Source organism: Dryobates pubescens, chromosome Z (genome assembly GCF_014839835.1).
Source record: "Dryobates pubescens isolate bDryPub1 chromosome Z, bDryPub1.pri, whole genome shotgun sequence".
NCBI lineage: Eukaryota > Metazoa > Chordata > Aves > Piciformes > Picidae > Dryobates > Dryobates pubescens.
Window position 1 is genome coordinate 8,315,095 of NC_071657.1, and position 17,149 is coordinate 8,332,243.

The 17,149-nt window shown below is 42.3% G+C and overlaps 1 protein-coding gene across 2 annotated transcripts in view; it reads left to right on the forward strand.

The window, feature by feature from the left end:
* The window catches only part of MOB3B (MOB kinase activator 3B), a 108,852-nt gene that overhangs the window by 19,530 nt on the left and 72,173 nt on the right, over positions 1–17,149 (forward strand). Inside the window, exon 1 of one of the 2 annotated variants that reach the window (XM_054177900.1) lies at positions 11,933–11,967. The exons of the other annotated variant lie outside the window; for it this stretch is intronic. The gene's annotated coding sequence lies outside the window, so the exon portion shown is untranslated. Of the gene's footprint in view, positions 1–11,932; positions 11,968–17,149 lie in introns of those variants that run through there. 2 annotated transcript variants of the gene reach the window in all.

A 17,149-nucleotide genomic window follows, 5' to 3' on the forward strand; every position in this document is an offset into this window, starting at 1 on the left:
TCCTTGCAGCTAAGCTGAGGCATTGTGGTCTGGATGATCAGGTAGTGAGGTGGATTGAGATCTGGTTAAAGGAAAAAAGTCAGAGAGTTGTGGTCAGTGGGACAGGGTCTACTTGGAGGCCTGTAACTAGTCGAGTCCCTCAGGGGTCAGTACTGGGACCAGTGCTGTTCAGTATGCTCACCAGCAACCTGGATGAGGGAACAGAGTGCACTGTCAGCAAGTTTGCTGATGACACCAAGCTGGGTGGAGTGGCTGACACACCAGAGGGTTGTGCTGCCATTCAGTGGGACTTGGACAGGCTGGAGAGCTGGGCAGGGAGAAATATAATGAAGTTCAACAAGGGCAAGTGTAGTGTTTTGCACTTAGGAAAGAACAACCCCATGTACCAGTACAGATTGGGGACTGACCACTGGAACAGTGAAGGGGAAAAGGATGTGGGAGTCCTAGTGGATGGGAGGTTGACCATGAGCCAGCAATGTGCTCCTGTGGCCAAGAAGGCCAATGGTATCCTGGGTTGTATTAGAAGAGGTGTGGTCAGTAGGTCAAGAGAGGTTCTCCTCCCTCTCTACTCTACCCTGGTGAGGCCACATCTGGAATATTGTGTCCAGTTCTGGGCCCCTCAGTTCAAGAAGGACAGGGAGCTTCTTGAAGGAGTCCAGGGCAGAGCCATGAAAATGATTAAGGGAGTGGAACATCTTCCTCATGAGGAGAGACTGAGGGAACTGGGGCTTTTCAGCTTGGAGAAAAGGAGAGTAAGGGATGACCTCATTCATGTGTGTAAATATGTAAAAGGTGAGTGCCAAGAGGATGGAGCCAGGCTCTGCTTGGTGGTGCCCAATGACAGCACAAGGGGCAATGGGTGGAAGCTGAGGCATAGGAAGTTCCATGGAAACATGAGGAAAAATTATTTCCCTGTGAGGGTGACAGAACTCTGGAATGGGCTGCCCATGGGGGTTGTGGAGTCTCCCTCTCTGGATATATTCAAGACCTGTCTGGATGAGTTCCTGTGTGGCCTGGTATAGGGGATCCTGCTTTGGCAGGCAGGGGTTGAACTAGATGTTCTCTCAAAGTCCCTTCCAGCCTCTGACATTCTGTGATTCTGTGAACTGATACCATTTTTACCATGTACTATCTTCCGCATCATACTTTAACATGGTGATAAAACAGAGCTCACTAAAGAAATAAAGACCTGGACAGGGAGCTGTGCCAGTTATCACCAATACAGCCTCTATTTTCTGAAGTCTGGCATAACAGTGTTCTCATCTAGGAAATAGTTAAGGTTAAAAGATCATAATAGCTTGAGGTTGTCTAAGAGAATGTAATGCAGAGTGATTTATTAGGTAAAGGATTTAACGTTGAGACTGAATTCAACTGATTACAGCTTTTTAACATAATGTTTGGTGCCTCATGGTGTGGGAACACCAGCGATGAGTGGTGTGAGCAATCTGGCAGTTCAGGCCTAAGAGCCTGACATGGTGGTAGGCCATGATCAGTGTAAGTGCAGAGCCAGCTACCAGTATGCCAAAACAGTGCTGTGCCTGCAGCACTGTAACTAAAACAAGACGCTGGTAGCTAGAATCATAGTGAGTTATCTCGGGACAACAGGACACACACCTGCATCGACAAACCTCGCGTGTCATCCATAGTTGGACCAATAATCTACAATAGTGTGATGTGTGGTCACTCATAGGGGACCAATGAGTCCATGCCAACAAGGCATACCAAGGTTATATAAATTGTAGCAGTTTCCTTGCTATGCACTTCTTTTTCTGCCTGTCCTGTCTCCTCTCCTTCCATCCTTTGCTGTGCCATGCTTTCACCATAGGCCTGAGCCATAGGCCTGCAATACTGGAACAATAAAGGATCAATACCTGATCATATTGGTCAACCGTATTGACTCCAAGAACCTCCATCATCGCCGTATCTGGCTAAATCATGGCAACCTATTGGTCTCTTCTCCCAGGCAGCCAGCACCAGGACAAGAGGACACAGTCTCAGGCTGTGCCAGGGGAGGTTCAGGCTAGATGTTAGGAAAAAGTTCTATACAGAAAGAGTGATTGCACATTGGAATGGGCTGCCTGGGGAGGTGGTGGAGTCGCCATCATTGGAGGTTTTCAGGAGGAGACTTGATGGGGTGCTTGGTGCCATGGGTTAGTTGTTTAGGTGGTGTTGGATTGGTTGATGGGTTGGACGCGATGATCTTGAAGGTCTCTTCCAACCTGGTTTATTCTATGTATTCTATGTATTCTATTCTATTCAGTACAGTGAAAATCAGGTGTCTGGAAGGAGACTGTAAGGGTGTGGGTGGAGGCCATGTAAGACCATTTGAATATTGCTCCCCAGGGCTCAGTAGTGGGGCCAGTTTTATTCAATGTCTTTATCAGTGATCTGGATGAAGGGCTTGAGTGCACCCTCAGGAATTTTGCAGATGACGCTAAGCTGGGAAGGAGTGTTCATCTGCTGGAGGGTAGGAAGGCTCTGTGGAGGCACCTGGATAGGCTGGATCAATGGGCTGAGATCAAGTGTATGAGATTCAACAAGGCTAAGTGCTAGGTGCTGCACTTGGGTAGCACCAATCAACCCCATGCAGCACTCTAGGCTTGGGTCATAGTGGTTGGAAAGCTGCCCAGCAGAGAAAGACCTGGGATGTTAGTTGACAGAGAGCTGAACATGAGCCAGCAGTGTGCTCAGGTCACCAAGAAGACCAACAGCATCCAGGCCTGTCAGGACCAGGCAAGTGATTGTGCCCCTGTAACTCAGCAATGGTGAGTTCACACCTTGGGTACTGTGTTCCATTGTGAGGCCCTTACTACAAGGAAGGACATTGAGTTACTGGAGAGGGTCCAGAGAAGGGCAACAAACCTGGTGAAGGGTCTGGAGAACAGGTCTCATGAGGACTGGCTGGGAGAAATGGAGTTGTTTGTTCTGGAGAAGAGGAGGCTGAAGGGAGGCATTCTTGTTCTCTGAAGGGAGGTTGTAGTGAGGTGGGTGTTGGTCTCTTCTCTGTAGTAGCAAGTGATAGAACGTTTATCAATCCTGAAAGGTCAGGTGCTTTAGATGATCAGGCTGTGCTCAGTATGAAAATAACTTCATGGCTGGAATTGTGTTGTCCTTGTAACTCATACAGTCAAAATGTGTTATGTCCAAAGCCCAGTTAGAAATTAGCCTGTTATGGACAAGGTCAGTCCAGAGGCAGACCTGATTTACTCTCTCTTCTTCAGATTTCCTACCCAATAAGCTAGTGAGAGATAACTGGAGTTGATTGTTAGGAGCTCTGTTCATGCACCTGTTTGATTTCATGCTTGCAATTTGTGACCATTTGAGGCTGTGCCTTTAAGACAAACAGTGCTGGGACACTCTGGCTGAATGTTTTCGGTACTAGAACAAAAACATTCTGATATTCTAAACGAATTTTATTGGTGGATAGACAAAATGCAACTTTAAATTGTTGAGCAGTTGGAATTATTTTTTTCTCAGTTCAGTTTGGTTTGGGAGTTGGGGGTGTTTGGGTTTCAGCCTGTTCTCCCTGCCTGCTTTCTCTGCGAACTGCTGGAGTTGGCCTTCAGATAAGCAAAAACTAACCCTGCATGGGCTTTTGAAGCTTACTAACAACTCTTTTCCTTAATAACTTGCCTTTCTTTCTCTCTAACCCCTTTTTGGGAAAAAAGGGAGGTAGGGGGGGAGAGAGGGATGATTTTTCATGATTTTTCATGTTAAAAAGCCAGCTCTTTGTTGTTCCTCTAAACTACTCTTATATTTATGCTAGTTAGAAAGACAAAATTTCCATTAGTGAGTGGGCCAGTTTAGAACAATATTACATAAAGAGGAAATTGCAAGTGCACTTAAGTGGGAATGTGTTTACTCACAGAAAGATTAATGCTTTACTTCAAGAAGGCTGTAATTTGATAGTGGGGTAAATATAAGTCTCTACAGGATAGTTTTGTGATAATTTATGGTCCTTTTAACTTCAGTATTATTTCCTGCTTGGAGCAAGTATATCTTAAGTGAGAATTTGTCTTTTTACTGGAAGTTTTATTCCTGAAGATCTGTCTCTCTGCATGCTAGTGTTTCAACTCAAAGCAGGCAGTAGGATTACAGGAGGGATTTTTTAAGTTTTCAGGGATATTGAGGCCTGAAACAATGAGTTGATTCCTCATTGTATTCCCCATTGATGTCCCCTTTCTTCAGTCCCTATCATTATGGACCATATCATTATTCAACCCCATGCAGAGATACAGTCTGGGGTGAGAATGCGTGGAGAGTGGCCAGGCAGAGAGGGACCTGGGGGTGCTGGTTGATGGTAGGCTGAACATGAGCCTGCAGTGTGCCCAGGCAGCCAGGAGGGCCAATGGCATCCTGGCCTGCATCAGGAACAGTGTGGCCAGCAGGAGCAAGGAGGTCATTGTGCCCCTGTACACTGCACTGGTTAGGCCGCACCTCGAGTACTATGTCCAGTTCAGGGCCCCTCAGTTTAGGAAGGATGTTGACTTGCTGGAGCGTGTCCAGATAAGGGCAACAAGGTTGGTGAGGGGCTTGGAGCACAAGCCCTATGAGGAGAGACTGAGGGAGCTGGGGTTGCTTAGCCTGGAGAGGAGGAGACTCAGGGGTGACCTTATTGCTCTCTACAACTACCTGAAGGGGGGTTGTAGTGAGGCGGAGGTTGGTCTCTTCTCCCAGGCAACCAGTACCAGAACAAGAGGACACAGTCTCAGGCTGTGTCAGGGGAGGTTTAGGCTGGAGGTTAGGAGGAAGTTTTACACAGAGAGAGTGATTGCCCATTGGAATGGGCTGCCCGAGGAGGTGGTGGGGTCGCCGTCGCTGGGGGTGTTCAGGGCAAGGCTTGACAGGATGCTTGGTTGCATGGTTTAGTTGATTGGGTGGTGTTGGATGATAGGTTGGACACAATGATCTTGAAGGTCTCTTCCAACCTGGTCTATTCTATTCTATTCTATTCTATTCTATTCTATTCTATTCTATTCTATTCTATTCTATTCTATTCTATTCTATAATACTCACACAAAACAAAAGTGCAGCTGAACATAGGCATTTGTTTGAGTTTCAGTGTGCACTGTTGGAATCTGTTTCAGTAGTCTCATCTTTTATGCTCAAGGCTGTGTGCACTGTCTGCACCCTAGAGTAATTAACCTGATAATATCTTGGAAACCAAAACACTAAGAAGTCTTAAGCAGACAAGTGTAATGCTTGCTGTAACATTTTCTCCCTTTTTTTCCAGTGAAGCTGTTCCATACCATCTGCTGGATACTGGACTAAATCATGCAATTAATCTAACACTCCTACTGACAAAGGGAGGTGACAGATCAGAAGCGAGCATATAAGATTACCCCTTACCCTTTAGCAACCGTATGTTGAAATCTCTTTTGTACCAGGCACAGTTCAGATATGGAGTATGCAGTTTCACAGTCTGGATACAGTGTCTCTGCCACACAGATGAAATATGAGTCAGTATAGCCAAAGACTGCTGTCAACAAGCAAAAGTTTTATGTGTCTAGCCTACCACAGATGACAATTGTTTTGTGGAGCTTTGCAGAATACTTTGTCATTTGGTTTAAGGTGTGTTGGATGTGTAATAGAAATTAAGGGTTATAGTCTGCCTCCATGGCTGTGTCTTTTGAAAAACTGGAAGTACATCAATTATACAAGCTTAGAAGGAAATCTATAGTATGTGAAGGGAACCTGTATATCTCTATAGGTCAGAACAGCTATATATTGCATCTGTAACTCTCTATAGATGTCATCTTCTTAACCAAATTATGTTGGACTTTAAACAGGTTGGGATGGGCATTTGGAGATGGTCTGGGGACAGAGTGGCTGGAGATCAGCCAGGTGGAAAGGGACCTGGGGGTACTGGTTGACAGTAGGCTGAACACGAGCCAGGAGTGTGCCCAGGTGGCCAAGAAGGCCAATGGCATCCTGGCCTGCATCAGGAATAGCGTGGCCAGCAGGAGCAGGGAAAGTCATTCTGCCCCTGTACTCAGCACTGGTTGGGCCACACCTTGAGTGCTGTGTCCAGTTCTGGACCCCTCAATTCAAGAAAGATGTTGAGTTGCTCGAATGTGTCCAGAGAAGGGCAACAAATCTGGTGAGGGGTCTGGAGCACAGCCCTGTGAGGAGAGGCTGTGGGATTGTTTAGCCTGTAGAAGAGGAGGCTCAGGGGAGACCTTATTGCTGTCTACAACTACCTGAAGAGTAGTTGTCGCCAGGTGGGGATTGGCCTCTTCTCCAAGGCGACCAGCACCAGAGCAAGAGGACACATTCTCAAGCTGTGCAAAGGGAAGTTTAGGCTTGATCTTAGAAACAAATTTTTCCCGGAAAGAGTGATTGGCCATTGGAATGGTCTGCCCAGGGAGGTCGTAGGGTCAATGTTCCTGGAGGTGTTTAAGAAGAGACTGGACGGAGCACTTAGTGCCATGGTCTAGATGATTAGATAGGATTGGGTGATTGGTCAGACTTGATGATCTTGGAGGTCTCTTCCAACCTGGTTGATTCTGTGATTCTGGCTTATCATATTTTGTTTTCTTCTGTTGAAATATATAGTCATGACCCTTGTACTGTTGCCAGCTTAATTTAACTCCTGTTCAGTACAGCGATCGAAGTGTATTTGAATCTTGCATTGCAAGTTACCACTTTATTTTTCCATACTCAGTTTTGCCTCATTTTGACTGCATCATTTTGCATTGTTTTGTTTTCCCTTTTAGTTAGTAGTGGAGAATATAGTATCAGTGTTCATATTTGCTTCTGAAAGAAACAGAAGAGTGTTGATACTTAGCACAATTTGGAAAAACCTGGTTTCTTAACTGTAGTAGATTATTCCATGTAAGTATAACTGTTGTACTGAGTACTTGAAGTTTTCTTCTATATTTATCATGTTCATGGTTTTGTTCTATGTATTTGTGTATTACTTATACCACACTCTTCATGACAGCTTAAACAGGTATATTGAAGAATGAGTCACACAGTAGTAGATTTTATCTTGAATTTCCAGGTGTGCCACTAAAGTCTGGCTCTGACCTGAATGGAACTAATCTCCAGGTAGGTGAAGGACTGGGTGATAGGCTTTGGTGCTGCGTGCTGTATAACTTACGGTGTGTTGTGCTGTTCTTAAAACAGGAAGTGCGCAAGAAGAGTACTTCTCTAATTGCAGGTACTCCCACACACATGCAATAATTTAATAATTGAACCTGTCTGCACAGGATGATATAAAAAGCAGCAAATGTAGGTGGTTTACAGTGTCTTTGTATATTTGTCAGGTCATTTTCTATAGCTGAACCTGCGGTTAGAAACTCAACAGGGACAAAATGGGATGTAGCCAGCAGCCTGTGGATAAAAAACTGGCTGGATGGCTAAGCTGAAAGAGCAGTGGTCAGTGGAGTTAAATCCAGCTGGTGGCAAATCACAGGTGGTGTTCCTCAGGGCTCAGTATTAGGACCGCTTCTGTTTAACATAGTTATCAGTGATCCTGATAAGGAGTTACACTGCACCATTAGTAAATTTGCAGATGACACCAAGTTAGGTGGGAGTATTAACCTGCTTGAGGTTAGGGAGGCTCTACGGAGAGACTTAGACAAATTGGATCAATGGGACAAGATCAGTGGTATGTACTTCAATAAGGCAAAGTGCCAGGGTTTGCACTTGGGCCACAATAACCTCACGCAATGCTTCAGGCTTGGGGAAGTGTGGCTGGAAAGTTGTCCAGCAGAAGGAGACCTGGGTCTTTCTAATTGACAGGGGCCTGGAAAATGAGTCTTACAAAGGGCAACTGAAGGACCTGTGGCTGTTCAGCTTGAGGAAGAGGAGACTGAGGGGAGTGACAGAACAATATGTAAAGGCCTCAAGCTGCATCTGGGTATGTTTAGGCTAGACATTAGGAAAAAAAAATTCACTGAAAAAGTGGTCAAGCATTGGAAAAGGCTGCCCAGGGAGGTGGTTGAGTCACCATTCCTGGAAGTGTTTAGAGGTTGTTTAGATGTGGTGCATAGTGATATGGTTTATGGTTTAGTGGTAAACTTGGCCAGTTAATAGTTGGACCTGATCATCTCAAGGGTCTTTTTCAGCCTGAATGATTCTATGATTCTGTGACTCTCTGTTTGCTGTGTTGCCTGCTGTAAGCCTTCCAAGTTACTGTTTAGCTGGCACTTAAACAAAAGGCTGTTGCAGTTCCTGTATGTGATTCTGAGAAATGTGAAGTGGAGGAGTGAAGAAGGAGAGAAATAAAAAAAAGCACAAGGAAAATGAAGATTTTATTTTGGAACAAAGAGAGGAGTAGGATGGATAGAAATTATTCACAGAGAACAAAAAAATGATAGAGGAGAGCATTTCTGAGTCTTTGCCTGATTTTACAGCAGAGCTGTATTTTCATCATCTGAAGCAGTATGGGAGAAGCTGTCTATTAACAGCAGTCTGATTTGCTGTAATCATGGCACTGGCAGATATCCCTCCAGTGATTTACACCCACTCCTTGGGTCAATGGTTCCTAAAGAAATACCTGTAGTTTAAACTTCAAGTCATACTGGAGCCAGTCTAGTGGTCTGCAAGATAATGTCTCTCTCAAAAAACTGTTTGCTTAGAAGCTCAGCTGTGCATCTTTGCCTTCCTGGGTTCTCCCTCATTTTTCTAAAGAAAGCATGGACTTCTGTCCTTGCTATGCTGATGTCCTCAGTTAGTCACCTGGGTGGCTTCTCAGAGAGCAGATGTGTTATTATTTGGAGTTCTTGGGACCTGTGGTGATTGCTGCCTCCAAAAATATGATAGCATCTGTCTCTCTAATAGCAGATATTGCGTGTGATATAGCTGGGTTAATTCAAATAATGTGTGACTGCATCAAAACTGTAATGTATGGAATGCATGACTGGCAAAAGATGTAATTGAAATGGGATAAAGAATAGCAAGGTAGCAATATGATTTCATAACTATTTATGTAGCAACCAGAATGATGAAATCATCCCATAAGGGTATTAGAGCTAAGGCTGGTCTGGCTTAATGCCAATTCAGGAGTAAATTACAACTGCTAACATTTGTGTGAACGTAATCAACATTATCAGCATTGTTAAAGATTCTGTATAATTCTAATGGATAAATTTAAATGTCAGAATAAATACAGTAAAACTGTATAGTAGGAGTGCTAAATATATAGTGGGGGAAAAAAAGGTGTCAATGCTGTTATCTTCTGGTGTTGCAGGCTATGTCTTTCTGTAACTCTTGTTTCTGTTAAGATGTGGGCCACAGTTTGGACAAATGGGTGAGAAGCATGTTGCTCATCCAAGTGCTTCCCATTTGGAAGACTGTGCAATAGTATGGAGAGGGTAGGGTAAAAACCTCAGATGCTAATCACCTTCTAAAACCAAGCAGTAAGTAATGTTCTGGGAGGAGATTTTTGGTGATGGTTTTCTGCAGTTAAATTCAATGAACTTGAATTAGGATTTGTGTAAGGTTCTCCAAATTATCTGCAAAAAATTTATCTTGTAGCTCTCCTGAGAATGCTTTTAAGTATTTTTTCCCCACCAGCACAATATTAGTGAATAATTATGTGCCATATATCCAAATTCTCAAATTGGCAGTGAGCTGTTGAAAGAATTAGATAGAAAACTGAGAGTTTGAGTACAGGTGGTGCAGATAACATAGGGATGTTTAGTCCAATGACTTCTACACATTTTGTTGGCTTTCCTGCCTGTGATCTTACAAAGCCTGTTCTTTCTCTTCAGTTATTTTCTATGATTGGGTTTGTGGGTTTTTTTTGTTTGTTTTGTTTTGTGGTGGTTGGTTGGTTTGTTTGTTTTTTATTCGTTGGTTGTGATATGTTCATTTGTTTGGGGTTTTATTTGTTCATTTGCTTTTGGGTTTTTTCACTCTGTAATTACTCTGAACCACCCTCTGCTTCTGGCATCTTACATGTGAGTTTTACCAAACCTTATTCTGAGACAGTAAGAATTCTACTGGTGTATATACACACGTTTATTGCTGTACTGGAGATGGTGTGAATTTCTCCACAGCTGCAACCATTGTAACCACCTGTTGGTTTGGATGGGTCTTTGATAAGACTGCCTCTCCTGCAACTTTATGTTCCCCAGCATCTACACTCTTAGCAACAAATGCCAGGAATTAGATGCCTCAAACTCTTCTATCCTTCTGTGCTTTAGGAGTGTGGGGCCGTGGGATGAGGTTACAGTAGAAAATGGTCTTAAAGTATCAGGGGTTCCTTAAAAACTATCACCACACAACCTCCCTACTGATATTTTAGTTATAGCAACAAATAGAAGTTTGTAATGATCTTGCTCTGGTTGGGGACTAAGGCAGAAGACCTTCCTTTTGAGTCAGAGCATGTGCTACACACAAGCATACAAGTAGAAACAGGGAGCTGTGAGATTTTCTTTTTTTTTGGTCAGAAATTGTTGGGAGTTACTGAAATCATCGTGTGGGAAATATGCTTCATAAACTAATTCTGTAGGAGGAAGCTTCGCCACATTGACAACTCCCACTTTCAAACTGTGCCAGCTTTACAGTCAGTTTTTGAATAAAATCAGCAATTGGCTCTTAGAGCAAAGCCAAGCAGTGCCAGGCTGTGAGGAACCACTCTAGTTCAAAGCACAGTCCTTCAAATGGCACTTTGCAGAGACTGGCTGTGCTTTCCCTGTTTGCTGCACAGACCACAAGCATTACTCAATTATTTTCCTTCAGAGTAAACTGCTTGTTGTCAGGAGACAACCCATCTCAACCTTCCTTGATGGTCATTTTTGCATGGTTTCTGAATAAGTGACTTTGTCCCCTTCTTTCTTTAGTATTGGGTATTTACTGGCCAGAGCTGTGGGCAACTTGGTTTGAAAACCCAGATCCTTAATTTGCAGTGAAGGAAGTTTTTTGGTTATACCTGTTAAAAGCTTGGTTCTATAGCTCTGTCACAGTGGATTCTTTTTTTGGTGCATGGTTAGAAGCAGAGTCTTTCATAGTGCAAAATAGTTTAGGGGAACACAAAAGTCTGATCTCACAGCTAATGCTGGATGAAAGTTACTCTGGCTAAAAAATGTAAAGCGTAATAAAATGCAGTACTTATGCCTATAAAGTGTTTGCTGCAGGGGTTAATGGAAAAAACACCCAAACCCTCCTTTCAGATCAGTTTGTGAGAAGAGTGAGAGGAAGTTTTCCATGTGTTAAATGCCTTCTGAAGCACAATATGGGTTAAGCAGTGTGTAAGAAAAGGCTTTCAAAGTAGTTTAATTCACTGGAAAGGTAAAATGAAATCATTAAATGGAAAGCTATTCCTCAGTGTACAGGGGAAAGATGGCAGTTCCATAGTTCTCTACCACATGTAGCTAGTGCATTGCTCCTCTAGTGCTGGTGCATTATACATAGAATACATAGAATAAACCAGGTTGGAAGAGACCTTCAAGATCATTGCATCCAACCCACCTAAACAACTAACCCATGGCACCAAGCACCCCATCAAGTCTTTTCCTGAAAACCTCCAATGACAGCGACTCCACCACCTCCCCCGGCAGCCCATTCCAATGGGGAATCACTCTCTCTGTATAGAACTTTTTCCTAACATCCAGCCTAAACCTCCCCTGGCGCAGCCTGAGACTGTGTCCTCTTGTTATGGTCTGTGTTGATCTATCCAGTCCATATGGTCCTGACTTCTTACTATCTGCTAAACTGCATTAAAGGACAGCACATTTTTTCTATAATATATTTTCCCCACGTGGACAGTCTGTGGTACAACATCAGTTGGATCATGAAGTGGAGATGAGGCTGGCTGTCCTCAGAGGAAGTGGTTACTATCCTCAGTGTTCATTCCAGTATTATCTGTTTGATGTATCGTATCTCTGACTTAATTTACTTGGTTTCATTATATTTCAGGTATCACAAGTGGCAGAGAAAACACCTTTTCTTCTCCAAGTGAGACTTGCAAATCTGCTTATATAGAACTCTATAGCGTGGATGATTATTTCACTCCAGGTATTCTGTTTTATAGCCCAGTTTATAGAGGGTGCATGTATTAGCAGATTTTCTGTTTTTTCCCCTTGTGCACAACAGTAGGTCATTTTGAGCAAAGGACAAGGCTGAACATGATAAATTTAGAGGGCAGTGATTAGAATGGTTCTCCAGAGAAAAATGTCTTCGTATCAGTTTAGACCTGCAAAATAAGACCAACATATAAATCAATACAGTGGATGGTCTTTGAATTTTGAAAGCAGAAATTACACAACTAGACCCTTATCACCCCACCACCAACTGCATAGGCTGTGCCTTGTGACTGTGTGCTGATGAAGCACAATATGACTTGCCAAGTTGCAGACTACGAGTATACCATATCCTTGACCTACAAAATCATTATTGCTGAAATCTCTTGTCTTCTTCAAAAGACAAATGTACAAATATCTTGACTGTATGTTTGAAAATGTTTCATACTCATCTGCACTTGCCACTTCTCCTGTCTGCCATTGTGAGCACTTTGATCAAAACTGTAGGCTGGGAAGATTTTTTTTCTCTTGTTTCATACATTTGGCCTCTCTGATGACTGAAGAGCTGTGATTCAAACTTGATGATGAGTGCTGCAGGACAATGTTACAGATTTATGTGTAAATAATTAAAATACATTCACAGTTAAATTATTGTGCTTTTTTACCCATATTCCTCCATTTGCAGACAACTATCCATTTTGCCTTGTTTTGGTCAGCCCTGCTTTATAAAGACAAATAAATCCCACCTCCCAACTGTTAAGAGTGAAGCTACCTTCACTGTCTACCTACTGAAATGTTTAGTGCCCATAACAGTCCCATTCAGTTTTGAGTTACTGACAGTCAGTTCAAGGGGCTGCATGTGTTGGATTTCATCTCAGTTGCTGACTCCCATCTGATTTTAGGCAATTTTTGTCACTCAGCAACATGGAGATAATTTTTTGTACCTGAAAGTCACCATACCCACATTGAGAATTGACAGTGTTTTTTAGAAAGGGTGCACTGCACCAGCCAAAAATATGATAACCTTCTTGCAGGTCTTTCCTGAAATCTTGACCTTCTTAGGACAATTGGTGTGTCACCAGCCTGCCCCTGCCTTCTCCACCCTCTCCACATTAACTTGAGCTTTGGTGGGGGAAGGCAGACTAAGGCTGAAGAGTCTAAATGGTGTGAGCTGACCATGTATTTAATTTTCAATATCTGTCCTTGCAGGAAGTCCTCTTTTCTCAAAGAAGTGTTAGTTGTTGGTCTCTGTCAGCGTAGCATACATGACATGACTCTGCCCTTGTACATTCCTTGCTTTGCATACTTGCCCTGGACAACAAAATGCGTGGTTTTCATTGAAGCGTCACTGAGATGGAGTGTATGATTTAGACTTTTTTCTTGAAGCAGAACACATACATGGTTTCCTAAAGCTAAGATTTAGACCAAAAATAAAACAGTTTGGCCATTGTGTGCAGAGTAGGACATTTAAAGTTCTAGGCAATAAAGTTCTAGGATGGCTTCTAGCATATAAGCCTTATACAGAAGGACATGACATGTACACAAAAGAAAAGAGCAAGGCCCTAATACCAAGTCTGAGACCACATTTTTGTGTGTGCATGTTTTACTGCTCCCTGTCACTCACATGACCAAACTGGCATTTTTTCAACAGACTTCTGTGGACTTAGGTTTAGGTTTTTGCATGTGAAATGTATGGATGTTCTGAGAGTGCATGTGTGAGCAAGAAAGTATATTTTTGACTGTCTGCTTAATTGTGCTAATGTTTTTAAAAGCCAGAATGTAGATTTAGGAGTGAATTAAGCTGAACAGAGCAGCAAGATTTGTGAATTTCAAGCACAGTTTAATAAGGATTTCTTACTGTCTTGTCAAAGGAGAGTATTCAGAGTACAGAAGTAAAATCTTAGCTCAATTCAAGTCCATATCAGAGTTCCCACTGGTTGCAGCATAGTCAAAATTTGATCTTTAGAAACAAGTTTGAGTCAGCAAAGAAATGAGCTGGAGGAATCAAATATGTATTATCATTGAGAATCACCACATACTTTAATTTATAGATCTTCTTCTGAAAGGCTTCTGACATTTTCTTATTTCTTTCAGGTGTTGTCAATGTATTGTTTTTAAAGTAATGAAGGATAGCAGTTCTGTGTTGCAGCAAATGCTGTTATAAGAGTCTTAGAAAGCTGTAACAACCATGCAGTGTTGTGGTGAGGACTTTATTCACAGAGGCTGAAAGATTTTGGCAGAAGCTGGGTTAGTCACATGGTGCTATTGCTACTCCTACAAGTAAGCTGAGCCACCCAATCCACCAGTATGCTAAGTGTTTACAAGAGCAATGATTCTAGCAGCAGCTGGCAAATCAAGGCATGTGCACTCATAAAAGCTTTACTTTATTAGTGGTGGGAGGATGTAGCAGATCATAAGGTCTTGATAACTGAAAGCAAAGGCTGTTTGTGTACTTGGAGAGAATGTGGTTTAGTGACTTGCACATGTACCAGCCACAGCTCAGACCAGTAAAAGCCCATGAACCAGGGAGAGAACTGGAAGAACCTGAGTGTATACCAAAAAACCCAAACATTCAAAGGGACTGTTAGAACTACTGTGATCTGTCACTCTGACAAACCTCAGCCTTGGTAGTTGCCCGAGTTAAAGGGAGTTCCCAACCTGCCTTAAAGTTTTGGGAGGTATGAAATGATCATGGCAAACACTGCGATTCACTGAAGTGCCTGTGGCTTTCCTGTTTTGTTTTTCTCATTCGCTGCCTTCCACTTAGATTGTTCCTTTTGCTGTCCTCTTCCATGTGCTGTGTGGCCAAGCTAGGGATCAAAGAAATTGATGGGGATGAAAAATGGGTGGTTGTTTAATTATTGCAGTTTACTTCTGAAGTTCTCTTCAAGGGAGTATGTAAACATCTAGGCCAGGTATCACAGAGGAGAATGGCAAGATGGCAGGAACGTAAAAGGGGAGGAGGTGATGCAGGACTAACTTTTCAGATTAAAATTGTAGCCATACATAGCCTCTACATGACTCCCAGTCTGTAGAAGGTCAACACCTTTAATTGTTTAATACTTCCTTTTGTAGTCTTTAGAGAAGGGAGTTGAATAGAATAGAATAGAATAGACCAGGTTGGAAGAGTCCTTCAAGATCATCGCGTCCAACCTATCATCCAACACCACCTAATCAACTAAACCATGCAACCAAGCACCCTATCAGGTCTCCTCCTAAACACCTCCATTGATGGTGACTCCACCACCTCCTCAGGCAGCCCATTCCAATGGGCAATCACTCTCTCTGTGTAGAACTTCCTCCTAACCTCCAGCCTAAACCTCCCCTGGTGCAGCTTGAGACTGTGTCCTCTTGTTCTGGTGCTGGTTGCCTGGGAGAAGAGACCTGCCTGTCTACAACCTCCCTTAAGGCAGTGGTTGTAAATAAAGAACTGGGATGCTAAAATGCAACAGTTCTGCCTAACATTGCCTCCCAAATATGCCCACAACAAATCTGATGGTTATTTGATTAATTATATTTGTGTAAAAAGGACTGCAGACATCATGTTTTGTCCTGTGATGCCTGCCCAAGCCATTGCTACTTAGTCACAACAGAGGAAGTAACCCTGTTCTTTATCTATTTATTGTTTTTCAGTTCTATCCCTATGAAAATCTCTGAGAATGAGAGAATGATAAAGCATCATTGAATTCCTTTTGTCAAACATTGCTATAGTATTAGCATAGCTTAGAGATTTTCAGGCAGAAGCTGATCCAATTTAGTTACTCTGTGTCATGTGTTACATAACTACACCACTTTTTTAAAAGCATCTAGTTTTACAGACAGTTATCCATTGTATTTTGCTTTTCCTTTCCAATTTTTTTACCTTAGAAATGGGCTGGAATGGTTATTAGTCTAAACAAGAAAAGAATCAGCTGTAATTTATAGTTACCTCATAGAGACTTGACACTTTGATTATGAAATTACTATTTACAGTGGTTTTGGTGATCTTTTACAATTGTGGTTTTACCTAATCTCATGAATAACTTGTTCCTTTTTGTTTTTCCCATGCACAAATGAAACAAAGGCTAGTTATTACACGTCAAGTGAAGGGAAGTTGCTGTATGTGGAAGTGTTTCTGACTATGGGAAGACTTCTTTCCAGTCAGCATTTTCCACCCAAGTACCTTGAGGCTGCAATGTTGTTTTGGTTTTCACATATGGATTGGTGTAAGGTAATCCTAGTAGCTTTAAAGGAAAGGAAAGACTTGCAGAAATCCCAGGAATCCTTTATTGGGGAGGACTCTTAAGACAAAATTTTAGTTGGTTTGTTTGTTTTTTATCTCCTAAAGTTTCTGGGATTTCTACCACAATATACAAAATCAAATTCTTGTTCTGAAGCATTAGTAAAGTCCCTTTCACTGGATGCTACCATTTGCTGGTTTTGGTTAATGTGTTAACTGACATGCTCTACATTTCATGTAAATAAAACAGAAACCATGGACAAAGTCTACCTCAGGACATTGATGTCCTTTGTGGTGATGGTTCTACCTGTAAACTGTAGAAGCTATGGAAAAGCTGTCCAAACAAGCACCTGGAAAAGCAACGCACATATTTGTGTATACTTTATCTAAATCTTACAGTAATAATCAGACACCCTCAATTCTGGGGTCATAGTCTTTATGGAACTTGCAAAGTTGGCGGGGACAGGATGGAATGCAGAAAAAGATACACTGTCACGCAGAACCTGGTTCCTGTGTTTGCATATGCTGCTTTTAAGAGAGATGTTCTCAGTAACCTAAACTTGATTTGATCCTTTTTTTCTTTCCCTTTCAACTCTGCCACAGCCATAAGCATATGTCAGTCTCCTTGTGTATGTTATAGGTGAGTAAGGGGAGGCTTTTTTTTGTCTTCTCATGAAGTTTTCACTATGAACACAGATAATTGCACAATTTTTTTTCTTGTGATTTCAACTTAGTTCAACTTAGCTGAACTGCACAAATTTAAGTATGTGAATAAGACACATTTTTTCTACTTTCTTGGTTGATCTTTACTTTGTAGAAGATAGGCTTTTCCTTATGGATAATTATTCATACTTCAATGTGTTTAACATACTATGAACAGGTGCTCTAGTACTGGCTCTCGAAGAGGAGCCTGGAGGCAGAAGAAGTGTAGATTTGCTCAGTCAGAAAGGAGCATGGT